The sequence below is a fragment of the Urocitellus parryii genome, chromosome 7 (genome assembly GCF_045843805.1).
Source record: "Urocitellus parryii isolate mUroPar1 chromosome 7, mUroPar1.hap1, whole genome shotgun sequence".
Taxonomy (NCBI): Eukaryota; Metazoa; Chordata; class Mammalia; order Rodentia; family Sciuridae; genus Urocitellus; species Urocitellus parryii.
The window spans coordinates 124,201,659-124,216,328 of NC_135537.1; positions in this window are offsets into that span (position 1 = coordinate 124,201,659).

Sequence of the window (14,670 nt, forward strand, 5' to 3'; positions counted from 1 at the left end):
AAAATATGTTCATGCCAATTCATGTCTTTATACATGTACTTTGTTTTGGGTTTTTTTTTGCATTGCAATTCTTATTATATATATATATATATATATATATATATATATATATATATATATGCCACAATTTTTCATATCTCTGTTTATATATAAAGTAGGTTGACACCCAATTCGTGTCTTCATAAGTGTACTTTGGATAATGATGTCTATCAGATTCAACCATCCTTGCTAATCCCCTGCCTCTTCCCTTTCCCTTCTTCCCCTCCTCCCTACCTAGAATTCACATATTCCTCCCATGTTCCCCCTCCCTACTCCACTATGAGTCAGCCTCCTTATATCAGAAAAAACATTCAGCATTTGCCTTTTTGGAATTGGCTAACTTCACTAAGCATTATCTTCTCCAACACCATCCATTTACCTGCAAATGCCAAGATTTTATTTTCATGAGTAAAATTCCATTGTGTATATATGCTACATTTTTTTATCCATTCATCCACTAAAGGGAATCTAGATTGGCTCCACGGTTTAGCTATTGTAAATTCTGCTGATATAAACATTGATGTGGCTGTGTCCCTGTAGTATGCTGTTTTTAAATCCTTTGGGTATAGTACGAGGAGAGGGATATCTGGGTCAAATGGTGGTTCCATTCCAAGATTTCCAAGGAATCTCCACACTGCTTTCCATATTGACTGCACCAATTTGCAGTCCCACCAGCAATGTATGAGTGTGCCTTTCCCCCAACATCCTTGCCAACACTTATTGTTGTTTGTCTTCGTAATAGCTGCCATTCTGACTGGAGTGAGATGAAATCTTAGAGTACTTTTGATTTGCATTTCTCTGATTGCTAGAGATGATTAGCATTTTTTTCATATACTTTTGATTGATTGTATATACTCTTCTGAGAAGTGTCTGTTCAGGTCTTTGACCCATTTGTTGATTGGGTTATTTTTTTCCCCCGCTGTTTAGCTTTTTGAGTTCTTTATATACCCTAGAGATTAGTGCTCTATTTGATGTGTGAGGGATAAAGATTTGCTCCCAGGATATAGGCTCTCTGTTCACTTCACAGATTGTTTCTTTTACTGAGATAAAAACTTTTTAGTTTGATTCCATCCCATTTATTGATTCTTGGTTTTAATTCTTGCACTATAAGAGTCTTATTAAGGAAGTTGGGGACTAATCCCACACAATGAAGATTAGGGGGTACTTTTTCTTCTACTAGACACAGAGCCTCTGATTTAATTCCTAGGTACTTGAACCACTTTGAGTTAAATTTCGTGCATGCTGAGAGATAGGGGTTTAATTTCCTTTTGTTGCATATGGATTTCCAGTTTTCCCAGCACCATTTATTGAAGATGCTATCTTTTCTCCAGGGCATATTTTGGCACCTTTGTCTAATATAAGATAATTGTAATTTTGTGTCGTCTATTCTGTACCATTGGTCTACCAGTCTATTTTGGTGCCAATACCATGCTGTTTTTCTTACTATTGCTCTGTAGTATAGTTTTAGGTCTGGTATAGTGATGCCACTCTTCTGCTAGAGATTTCTTTGGCTATCTTGGGTCTCTTATTTTTCCAGATAAATTTCATGATTGCTTTTCTATTTCTTTGAGGAATGCCATTGGGATTTTGATTGAAATTGCATTAAATCTGTATAGTGCTTTTGATAGTATGGTCATTTTGATAATATTAATTCTGCCTATCCAAGAGCAAGGTAGATTCTCCATCTTCTAAGGTCTTCTTCTATTTCTCTCTTTATGGTTCTGTAGTTTTCATTGTAAAGTTCATTCACCTCTTGTTAGGTTGATCCCCAAGGTTTTTTTTTTTTTTTTTTTGAGGATATTGTGAATGGGGTAGTTTTCCTCTTTTCCTTTTCATAGGATTTGTCACTGATATACAGAAATGCCTTTGATTTATGGGTGTTGATTTTATATCCTGCCACTTTGCTGAATTTATTTACTAGTTCTAGAAGATTTCTGGTGGGGTTTTTTGGGTCTTCTAGGTATAGAATCGTATCATCAGCAAACAGAGCTAATTTAAGTTTCTTTTTTTTTCCTATACATATTCCTTTGATTTCTTTCCTTTAATTGCTCTGGCCAGTGTTTCAAGAACTATATTGAATAGAAGTGGTGAGAGAGGGCATCCCTGTCTTGTTTCAGTTTTTAGAGGGAATGTCTTCAATTTTTCTCCATTTAGAATGATGTTGGCCTGAGGCTTAGCATAGATAGCCTTTACAATGTTGAGATATGTTCCTGTTATCCCTAGGTGTTTTTAGTGTTTTGAACATAAAGGGATGCTGTATTTTGTCAAATGCCTTTTCTGTATTTATTGAGATGATCATATCTTATCTTTATGTCTATTGTTGTGATAAATTATATTTATTAATTTTCATATGTTGAACCAACCTTGCATCCCTGGGATTAATCCCACTTGATCACAGAGCACAATCTTTTTGATATGTTTTGTATTTGATTAGCCAGAATTTTATTGAGAATTTTTGCATCTATGTTCATTAGAGATGTTGGTCTGAAGTTGTCTTTCTTGGATGTGTCTTTTCCTGGTTTTGGGATCAGGGTAATATTGGCCTCATAGAGTGAGTTTGGAATTACTGCCTCTTTTTCTATTTACTGAAATAAATTGAAGAGTATTGGTATTACTTCTTCTTTAAAGGTCTTGTAGAACTTGGCTGTGTATCCATCTGGTCAGGGCTTTTCTTGGTTGGTAATCTTTTGATTGCTCCTTCTATTTTCCTCACTTGATATTGGTCTGTTTAAATTGTGTATATCTTCCTGACTCAATCTGGGCAAAGTGTATGACTTAAGAAATTTGTTGATGCCTTCAATGTCTTCTATTTTATTGGAGTATAAGATTTCAAAATAATTTCTAATTATCCTTTTGTATTTCTGTAGTGTCTGTTGTGATATTACTTTTTTTAATCATTTTCTAACGTATGCTGGTAATTTGAGTTCTCTCTCTCCTTTGTTAACATGGCTAAGGGTCTGTCAGTTTTATTTATTTTTTCAAATAATCAACTTTTTGTTTTGTCTGTTTTTTCAATTGTTTCTTTTGTTTCAATTTCATTGACTTCAGCTCTAGTTTTAATTATTTCTTGCCTTCTATTGCTTTTGCTGCTGGTTTGTTCTTCTTTTTCTAGGGCTTTGAGATGTAGTGTGAGGTCATTTGTTTGTTGAATTTTCTTCTTTTAAGGAATGAACTCCATGCAATGAATTTTCCTCTTAGTATTGCTTTCATAGTGTCCCAGAGATTTTGATGTGTTGTGTCTGTGTTCTCATTTACCTCTAAGAATTTTTTAATCTCCTCCTTGATGTCTTCTGTGACCCATTGTTCATTCAGTAGCATATTGTTTAGTCTCTAGGTGATAGAGAAATTTTTATTTTTTATTTTGTTGTTGATTTCCCATTTCATTCCATTATTATCTGATAAAATGCATGGTAGTATCTCTACTGTTTTTTGTATTTGCTAACAGTTGCTTTGTGGCATAGTATATGGTCTATTTTAAAGAAAGATCCATGTGTTGCTGAGAAGAAAGTGTATCCACTTGATGCCGGTTGACATATTCTATACATGTCAGTTAAGTCTAAGTTATTGATTGTGTTATTGAGCTCTATAGCTTCTTTTTTTTTTTTTTTAGAAACTAATTGCCCTCCTCTGAATCTATAGCTTCTTTATTCATCTTTTGTTTGGAAAATCTATCCAGTGGTGAGAGAGGTGAGTTAAAGTCACCCAAGATTATTGTGTTGTGGTCAGTTTGACTCTTGAACTTGAGAAGAGTTTGTTTGATGAACATAGCTGCACCATTGTTTGGGCATATATATTTATGATTCTTATGTCTTGGTAGTGTATGGTGTCCTTGAGCAGTATGTAATGTCCATCTTTATCCCTTTTGATTAACATTGGCTTGAAGTCTACTTTATTTGATATGACTATGGAAATCCCTGCTTGCTTCTGTAGTCCATATGAGTGGTATGATTTTTCCCAACCTTTCACCTTCAGTCTGCGTATGTCTTTTCCTATCAGATGAGTCTCCTAGAGGCAGCATATTGTGGGATCTTTTTTTAAAAACCAATCTGCTAGCCTATGTCTTTTGATTGGTGAGTTTAAGCCATAAACATTTAGGATTACTATTGAGATATGGTTTGTATCTCCAGCCATATTTGTTTATTTTTGTTGTTTTATTGAATTAGTTTTCTCCTTTGATAAGCTTTTCCTTTAGTGTGCTACCTCCCTCTTCTGATATTCATTGCTGTTTTTCATTTCCTCTTCATAAAATATTTTGCCAAGGATGTTTTGTAGTGCCAGTTTTCTAGCTATAAATTCTTTTTACTTTTATTTATCATGGAAGGTTTTTATTTCATCTTCAAATCTAAAGCTTAATTTTGCTGGATACAAGATTCTTGGTTGGCACCCATTATCTTTCAGGGCTTGATGTATGTTGTTCCAGGATCTTCTAGCTTTCAGCATCTGTGTTGAAAATCTGCCATTATCCTAATTGGTTTTCCCCTATATGTAATCTGATTCCTTTCTCTTGTGGCTTTTAAAATTCTCTTCTTAGTCTATATGTTGGGCCTTTTCATTATAATGTATCTTGGTATGGATCTGTTGTGATTTTGCACATTTGGTGTCCTGTAGGCTCCTTGGATTTGGATTTTCATTTTATTCTTCATGTCTGGAAAGTTTTCTGATATTATTTCATTGAATAGATTGCTCTTTCCTTTGATTTGGACCTCTGTGCTTTCCTCTAATCCCAATAACTCTTAAATTTGGTCTTTTTATGCTATCCCATATTTCTTGAATTTTTGGTCTTGGTTTCTTATCAATTTCACAGTGTTGTCTATTTTCTCTTAAGATAATATATTTTATCTTTGTTGTCTGATGTCCTATCTTCTATGTGGTCTACTCTGTTGGTGATGCTCTCATTTGCATTTTTAATTTTGTTTATTATTTCTTTCAATTCAAGGATTTTTTTGTATAACCTCTATCTCCCTGTTGAGGTAAACTTTTGCTTCTTGGATTTGTTTATAAAGCTCATTGTCAAAGTGATCTTTCACTGCATGTATTTGTTCTCTTATGTCTTCTTTGATATCCCAAAACATTTTAGCATGTATATCCTGAAATCTTTCTCTGTGATTTTTTTTTTTTGCTGTGGCTGTTAATTTTTCTAATGATGTGTTGTCTTGATTTGTTTGTGGTACATTCTTCCCTTGTCTTTTCATGTTGCTCATGTTCTTCCTTTCCAGCTCTGTGGATCTGGTGCATTATTGTTTTTACCCTATAGATTTATAGTGCTCTTGTAGGGTTCCAAGATCTCTCCTTTGTGGGGAAGGACAATGTTAACAGATCCCAATATCAACAATACATCACCTATGAACAAATTGTTGTTATCAAGACATTTACAGAAATGTAAATTGTCCAGAAATGTTGGATTTAATTATTATTTAAAATATAATCAGTACTTTCATAAAAAGCTTTACAGTTTCTGGTGGAGGACAATGAACTGGGGGTCAGGCATAGAATGAAATGTTGAAGGGAGACGATGTGGGAGTATAGGGTTAATATATCTTAGGAAAGAAGAAAGGAGAAGGAGAAATGTAGTGAAGAGGGTTAGTAGCAGGAGAGTCGATAGGAGGTAATTTGGGGTAGAATTACGTGGGAACACAGTAGAGTACATAAAACAAACACATATATGTTTTTAGAAAAATACAGGATGTTAAAATAGTATAATTTGGAGGGTGAAGGAAGAAGAAAGAGAAAAAAGGGAAAGAAAGAAAAAAAGAAAAATAAAAGAAAAAAGGGGGGGCTTATGCAATTCCTCTATATTATATTATTCAGGTGACTTAGTCCTCAAAGTCCTATTTCAGGCAAAGTTGTTGGTTTTACGTATGTTGGGGATGTGAGGGCCAGAGGATAGAAGGATAGAAGAGAAAGAAGAAGAGAAAAAGAGAGAGAGAGAGAAAATAATAATCTTAGCGATCCGTTTCTTTCTCTTCTCATCCAGTAGGTGGGGTTGTCTCATCCAGTAGGTGTCTCTGCCCTCAGGATGGTGTAGGTAACCAGGGTGTGAAGACTGGACCTGGTGTGGGGCATCTGGAAGTGGGGAGTGCTGCCCACCAGTCCCAGCAGGGAAATAACATCTCGTGGGTCTTTTCTTGTGACCACTTATCCGACTCGAGCCCCTGGTATTGTCTCCCTCTCTTGCTTGGAGATTTCCTAAATCCTAATCCCTCTGTTATGCTCCAGACTTTAGTCTTCTCTCTTATTTATCAGGTCCCAACTGCGGGACCGTGTCTCACTCCCAGGCTCACACCAGGTGGGTGGCATCCTGTTTGCACTGCACTCCTGTCCAATGTAGAGCTGGTCTGGTGTTGAGTGGCCACTGTGCCTAGTTAACACCCATGGGGGTGGGATTGGAAATCAGGTACCTGCTCAGATGGGGATCCGATCTGACAGCCACGCCCATGACAAAATGGCAAAGAAGGTTTTCCAAGATGGAGTCAGTCTGCTTCCAGTGCCAGGGTGTCTGGTGAGGTGGGTGGAGCTGGGCCATGGCCTTGTGCTGTGGGTAGGTAGCAGCTGAGTGACCTGCAGGGGAGCAGAATGCAATCTCGAGTTCTGCAGAGGTACTGATAGGTGATTCTGCTAAGTCCCTTGTGAGCCATGCATGAGCTAAAACTGTGGGGTTTGGGTCCAGAGTCAGGAGACTTAGTCAAGCCTAGAGGCTCTGATTTCTGTGTGGGTGGTCGCAGTGCTGGTGACTTCTGCAAAAATGCCAGGGGCCCTGGAGATCCGATCTGGGCACTGCCCCCACCTAATATGACGAGAATGTTGAGCCAAGATGGCGGCAGTTTGCTTTCAGCACCAAGGTGTCTGGTGAGGTTGGGGGAACCAAGTGATGGCCTTGTGCTGTGGGTAGGTGGCAGCTCTGTAAGCTTCTTCAGACTCTGCCTCAGTTGGAGTCCCAGAACTCTAACGGAGGTTGCCAAATAAATGCAAGATGTCCACTTTAATTTTGACTTTCAGATAGGGTTTTAATTATGATTCTTATAATTATGCCCTGTGTAACTTTTGGGGTATACTCATATTTTAGAAGTATTCCTTTTTTATTACTTTATTTATTTTTATTGATATATGACAGCAGAATGCATTATAATGATTTTTTACACATATAGAGCACAATTTTTCGGATCTCTGGTTGTATGCATAGTATGTTCACACCAATTCGTGTCTTCATACATGAATAGCGAAACTGTGGAACCAACCTAGAAGCCCTTCAATAGATGAATGGATTTTTTTAAATGTGGTATATAATCACAATGGAACATTACTCAGCAATAAAAGAGAATCAAATCATGGCATTTGCAGGTAAATGGTGGAGTTTGAGAAGATAATGCTAGTTATTTGTAATCTAACCATTGAATAATGAGATTATAGACTATTGGTACGTATTTGTTTCGATTATTTGAAATTTTAAATTTTTTTACAATGAATAATAATATTTTCATGATTTAAGAAGCATCATTTCTGGGTATAGTTCAGTTGTAGCATGTGTACTTGGCATGTCCAGGGCCCTGAATTCAATCCCTATCACTAAACAACAGCAACAACAACAAACACCATAACATAAGCACCCAAACCTTTATTTTATTCTCATCAATCTCATTTTTTAAAATATTTCTGGAATATTTTATATGCTTGATTCTCGACTCTTTTTCCATCTCCTTTTCCTTGTGTTATTTTGTTCTCCATCTTTCACTACCTTCTTTAATTCTTTTCTTTTCAGATTGTCATTTCCCAATATTATGTCACCAGTCCTTTTTTCTTCTCTTTTTTTTTTCCTAACTGTTGAACTTACACGATGGCCTACCTGCAGATAACTCATCTCAATCTTAACAATACCGACCTACCTTACAAGAACGTGAAACCCTAGTTTCAATTGCCTACTCAAACATTTATTCTATACTTTCTCTGCTTGGGGAACAGGGCCTTGAGAAGAAGCTCCAGTGACAATGACAATCAGTTCTTTCTCTGTGTCTGAACAGCAAGTCCCTTCCAGTGGAGTGAATCACAGAACTCCTGAGCTTGAGCTGGAAATCTTAAAAGAATGAATGAACTCTGACCATGACATTTGGCAAATCTATTTCCTTGACGCGTTAAGCCTGCATGAGCCCCTGCTCATCTTGGTATCCTTGGCTGCCTTTTTTACTGCTGTCTAATGACTTTTGAATGAGAGTTAGCAGACACGAGCTCCTATTTCTTTAGCTTCAATTAATTGGTATTAGAAAAACCCAAGATTAAACAAAAGTCAAAGTTATTCTATGAAAGGACAGAGGAGTCATACTATTTGTAAAAATATATTTGGGGGAAAATATTTTTTGGGAAACAGTGAGTGCACTAACACTAGGAAATGGTGGGTTCAGGGGCAACCTGTGATGTTTGAAGCAGAAGGATGGATTGAAGATGTTGAGGTGAAAGACAGGGTTACTCTTGAAGGAAATTTCAAAAGGAAGCGGTCTGATTTCCCAATCCGGAACAAACTTTCTTCTAAGAAAGTGGGGAAGGAAAAATGAAGATTGTAAAGTAGAGAGGAAGGAAGTTGTGGTCACTTAATTCACGTGCCTGCTCCTGAAAGGAGCAATTGCTGAGCATCTGCTGAGAGTGAGTGACCAATGGTTGGGTCTGGGACTTGGGAGACATGAAATGACCTTCACCAGAGTGGGCATACTTTGGAATCAAGGGTTGTTGAGAGTGAATTTAAACTCAACATTCTTCTGTTTTTCATATGTCCCTGAGCATGAATGACATCTAAAACACAGATCGTGTTTGGAAGAACCTTATAGTCTAGTTGGACAAAGAACCCACCCAGGAAAACATAAAAATTCAAGAAAGACAGGCTAGATGCTATTTTGTGGTGCAGGCAAAAACTATTTCAGTGGAAGAGGTTAAAGATTGCTGTGAGGATATGAGATCAGAAGGATTCACCAACGAGTGGAGACGTGAGCTGGGTCTTGGGTAAGCCATAGATAATGTAGACAAATAGGACAGGTGTTCCGGGTGAGAACACCTGCTTCTTGACAAACATGATTTGGCTGGAAGTTTTTAGATCCGATCTATCCCACGGATGAACTCTGACCATTACATTTAGCAAATTTCCTTCACGCGTTAAGCCTGCATGAGCTGCTCCTCATCTTGGTATCCTTGGCTGCCTTTTTACTGCTGTCTAATGACTTTTGAATGAGAGTTAGCAGACACGAGCTCCTATTCTTTTATTCCCATAAGAATGAAAGAGATTTCCATTGTTCCAGAAAAGGGGACAACAGGAGGTTCAAACTGGTATCCGGGCTGTTGGTTGACAGTGCTCATTTACTGCAACCATGGAACGGTAGGAAAAGAAATGTTCAAGAGGTCCCTGGGCTGCTTGGAGACTCCCTGGGCTGCAGGACTTGTTTTAACACTCATGAATATCGAATGAGAGCAAATAGGTAATTTAACTTAATGAACTGAGAAAGCTTTGCAAGACTCCTCGAGTACTTCCCAGTCTATGTGCTACCTTAACTACCTACTAAAAGTAGAAGAGATAGGATTTTTTTCTTCTTCTTCTTCTGGTTTTTAACTCATTGCTAATTCTATCTCTGTTTCCATGTAAGGCACTTAAGATAGATCTTGCCCTAATACTGCCAGACTAATCTTGCTTAATTACAACTTTTATGGCATTGTTTTCCTGCTTTAAGCTCTTCAATGGCTCCCTACTTCCCACTATAAATTCTTCTTGATTTACAAAATTGCCATAATCTCTCCAGTTTTGCTTCAGATGCCAACTGGATTCTTTTCTAAGCTCTAAAACACACACACAGCTCCCTTGACGAGCTACCCTGAACGAGGTGTTATTTTAACAACGAACCATAGAGAGCCTTCACAGGGCATGCACGTTAAGTGATCATTTTGTCTTATTTTCATGAGGGACAAACTGAAAACTTGGCTCAGATCTTATCTCCGTGATATGACTATAGTTATACTTTCACGATTTTGCAAATACCTTCTTACTTTTCCAATGGTTTTGCTTTTCTACTCCCCTACCTATCAATTAGAACTTTCTCCAATAATTGGGGCTTTGATTATGAATATCTAGCAAAGTCTTTTTTTTTTTTGTAGATTTGATCAGCCTTTGCAAAAACAAAACAGCTTGTGTTTTGTCAACATCAATTCCCAGTTTGGATTAGAATCATTAGTGGCAGAGCAAGTGCTATTTGGCTGAGTGGAGATAATTAAGGGAACAAACAAGGACCTGGTTTATCCTGTCCATGTTTTGCATGGATAATGGAATCAAGACTTACCACAAGGACTTTTGAAATAGATGATAACATGATCTCATTGTATATCCCCAACCCACATTCAGAAAACCCAATTAATTTAGCAAGAGGACGGAAAGATGAGGAAAATACAGACTTGGCACCAGAAATGAGGAAAGGGTTCCGCTGAAGTGCTACAAAGTTTAAAGAATTTCCGAGACCACACAGAGAAGGTGACAGAGAATATGGCTATAATTTGTCTTTTTTTAGAAAATGCAGGTCCTGGCAGTGGTGAACTGGTAAACTGTTGCCTGGAAAAATAAAGCCCTGATTTAGAGCACTTGATATGTGGTATAATGCTATCCTCATGGCCTATTTCAAGTTATTGAAGGGGAATGGGGAAGAGATGCACAAATTCAGCTCTCTCAAGCCTGTAGGTTGGCTCTATTACTGTCATGGGGAGTTGGTGTAAGTGGTGGCTTGGGATAAGCCCCTAAACCGGGTATGTGGTGTGAAGGTGGGCAGCAGGAATTAGAGGCCATGAAGAGAAGATGCTGGGTCCCTGGATATGGGCAAATGTCAGGATCTACAGCCTCTAGGGAGCATTGGTACTGGGAGGTGCCCCAACAAGTCAACAGGAGGAAGCTGCTGAGACAGATCCTTTCCTCCTGACACAGTTGCATGGCTCTTTCTCTGAAAGCCAGCTATTTTGGCATCCATAAAGGAGAAAAACAGAGAGACTGGGTAGAAGGCACAAGATGATTTAGAAACATGGCCCTGGTACAAAGACATATAGGGACTGAATGTGTCACCTCCCCACCTCCAAATTCATATATTGAAGCTCTTAACTCTCAAGGTGATGGTATTTGGAGATAGAATCTTTGGAAACTAATTATGTTTAGAGGAGGCCGTCATCATGGAATTAGGGCTGTTATAAGAAGAGGAAGAGTCACCAGATCTTCGTCTTTCTGCCACGTGAGAACACAATGAGAAGGCAGTCTTCTGGAGCCCAGAAAGAAGGCTCTTACCAGAACCAAGCATGCTGAGGCCACCCTCATCTGGGACTTTTGGCCTCCAGAACTGTGAGACATAAATATCTACTGGTTAAGCCACTCAATCTATGTCATTTTGTTATAGCAGCCGTAGTAGACTAAGACACACATTCACAAAATAAGAAGTATATAATACAGAGGTGAAAATATGACCAGGTTTACTTATGGCCCTATTAAGAATGTTTCTAGAAATTTTAAACTATGGATGGGAGGATAAAGTCCTCAGATTGGGTGACAAGGCAAATTTCAGTTATATACTGTTCACAGGAGAGACACCTAAAACCGAATGACACAGAAGTTAAAAATAATGGGATGGCAAATGCATCTCCAGGAAAATGAAACAAAAATAAACACTTAGTTTAATATTAGTATCACTCAAAATGGAATTAAAGACTAAATGTGTTATAAGGGATAAAGGATTATGTGGTATAAATGAGAAATTAAAAACAAGAAAAATTAAGAGTCTTGAAATTTTATGTCCCCCAAAGATATAGTATGGAGATATAGAAAGCACAATTATCTGGAAAATTAGAAGTTGATATAATCTTAATAAATAAATCTTTAATAAAATGAGACATTCAGAATCCCAAGTGATGAATTAGATGCAAAAGGATGATATAGTGAAATAAATAACATTAGATTTAATTTAATAATTATATTTTGTTTAATAATTACATATGTATGTTCTATATCTCAAAAAAAATATTCATTATTTTAAAAGTCCAGTGAAACATTTGTAAAATTAATAAAATTTAGTCAGAGAGACTGCCACATGGAACCCTAGTAAGGCACTCCTCAAGAAGTAGGGGATACATCAGAGGACAGACAAAGGTCCCTGCTCTCAGGAAGCTTGTGTTCCAGCCAGAGGACAGAGATAGTAATATAAGTTGAAAAGTCCTTGTCAGGGGAAGGATGGTCTCAATGTGGTTTGTCCTTGATGAAGCTCAAGTTGAAGCATAATTTTTTGATGTAGCATTATTGAAGCTGGTGGAAATTTTAAATGGTAGAGCTTCAGGACACATGAGTAGATCATGGGGGAAACCATCATGGGGGTAACCACCCTGGGATGGGATGAACAGTAATTCTCACAAGATTATGTTAGTCCTTGCAAAACAAAAGTGGATTGCTATGAAGCAAGGCCACCCCAGATGCTTGCTCCTTTCTAGGAAGCCATTTCCCTTTTGGCTTGTCTGCCATACTGTAATACAGCCAGGAATTTTCCTGTCAATCACCAGCGCCATATTGTTTAGACTTTCCAGCCCCTAGAAACACCAGCAAATAAACCTCTCTTCTATACCCAGTCTCAGCTGTTTTCTTGTAGAAACACAAATCAGAATAAGAAAATATCCTGCATAAATCTGAAATTTGTTTTTAATTTCTAAGTAGTTTCTAAATGCCGTTTTCAAGTATAAGCTTAAAAGAGTATTTACAAATTTTCCCTTTGTGGTTATATTTTTAAGCTACCCTTTTATTACATTTTTAATTTGATTTGCTTTGACCAAAGAATGTGGCCTGAACAATTTCTGCATAAAATTCATGTAAGTTCTCTCTGTAACCCAATTTATGACAAAATCCAGTTCAATGTCCCAATATTGCCCGTCTCTTCTGGTGCCAGCCCATGTGTTCTACTAGTAGTTAGGTTTGGCATGATGATCCCTGGGTCTATTAAACCTGGTGGCCTCACTGGTCATTTTACTCTGCTACTGAAAACTCACAATGGCTTCCTATACCTGCAGGATGTGGTGTCTATCCAGCAGGGTTTTCAGAACCATGCACAAATCCAGATCCTTTCCATCCAGTCAGCCCTGACCCTCACCTCTTCTCATGTTCCATGTCTCAGTCATACTAAGTTTCTTTCATTTGCTTGAAACTGTCTTTTCCCTCTAATTTTGGAACCATGAGTCATATTGTTATGGAATACATTTTTTCTTTCTTACTTATTGTATTAGGGATTGTTCAGAGCAACCAAGAAGATGCGTGTTCCTATCTTTATTGATATCTATATTTGTAATAAAAAATTGGCTCACATGATCCTGGAGCTGACAAGTCCTGGGATCTGCAGCTGGTGGAGACCCGGGAGAGCCAATGATGTAGTTCTGGTCTGAGCCTGAAAATCCGAGCCACAGGAGAGCAGATGGTGTAAGCTCCAATTTGAAGGCTGTCAGACTTAAGACCTAGGAAGTTTCAGTATGTGTCTGAAGAGTAGCTTCCTTTTACTCACCTTTTTTGTTCCATTCATATTTTTTATTTGATTGACAGGATGAGTCCTAGCCACATTAAGGAGGAAAATCTGCAGTACTTCTGAGTTGAGTGTTAATCTTATCCAGAAGCACCTTTAAACATAGGCATAGGGGAATGTTTGAACATTGTCTGGGCACCCTGTGTCCTATTCCAGTTTTCACATGAGAGTCATCATGACGTTTATTTAGCATTTCTTTAAGTCTCAGATTAAATGCTGCTTTTCCCCACAACCTTATTTAGCCTACTCCTTGGCCAGTGGCCCATGTGGGGTTCCAGGGGTGTGCTCTTGCAACACCCTGCCTACTCCCTATCCAGGTACTTTTCTGATTTAGCTGACTCACACATGCCCTCACTTCCTTAAAGTGTCTGCTGAAATTTCACTTGATTGAAGAGGTCATGCCTGAACCCCATATTGCTACTATGGTACCCCGTCACTCTGTATCTCTGCTTTATTATCCTTCTCCTAACAAAATAAGTGTCTTTGCTATTATCTGTGTCTTCCCACTAGATTCTCCATGAGAACAGGGACCCTTGTCTATTTAACTGACTACTGCATTCCTTCTAGAAGAGGGCCTGACGGGTGTCGGTATTCAGTTAATATGTATGTAATAAGGTTCAAGAATAAATGAAAAATATTTCGCATTTACCAAGTAAAATTCAAAATAGGGATATAAGGCTGGTTCAATATTACAGAAGTATAGAACACTGTAGAACATTCTAGAGATATTTAAAATATATTTGTACAATTAAAATATGGAAGATTTTTTTTAATGTGATGATCTTGGTAGATGTCAAAAAGCAATTTTCTAAAAAACAAAAAAAAAAAGAAAGGAAAGAAAGAAAAAGAAAAAGGGAAAGAGAAAAAATTGAAAAGAACTTTAGTATTGTAGAATAAAGTAACAAAGAAACCAATAACCAAAGAAACCAATAACCAAAATTATAGTAACAGTGAAACATTGTTATAAAAGCCCTATCATTAAACATGTCAGTAAATCATGGTCTATGGACCAAATCCAGCTATGCTCACTTTTTTTTTTTAAAATCATCGTTTCTGCTTTCATACTACAATGGCAGAG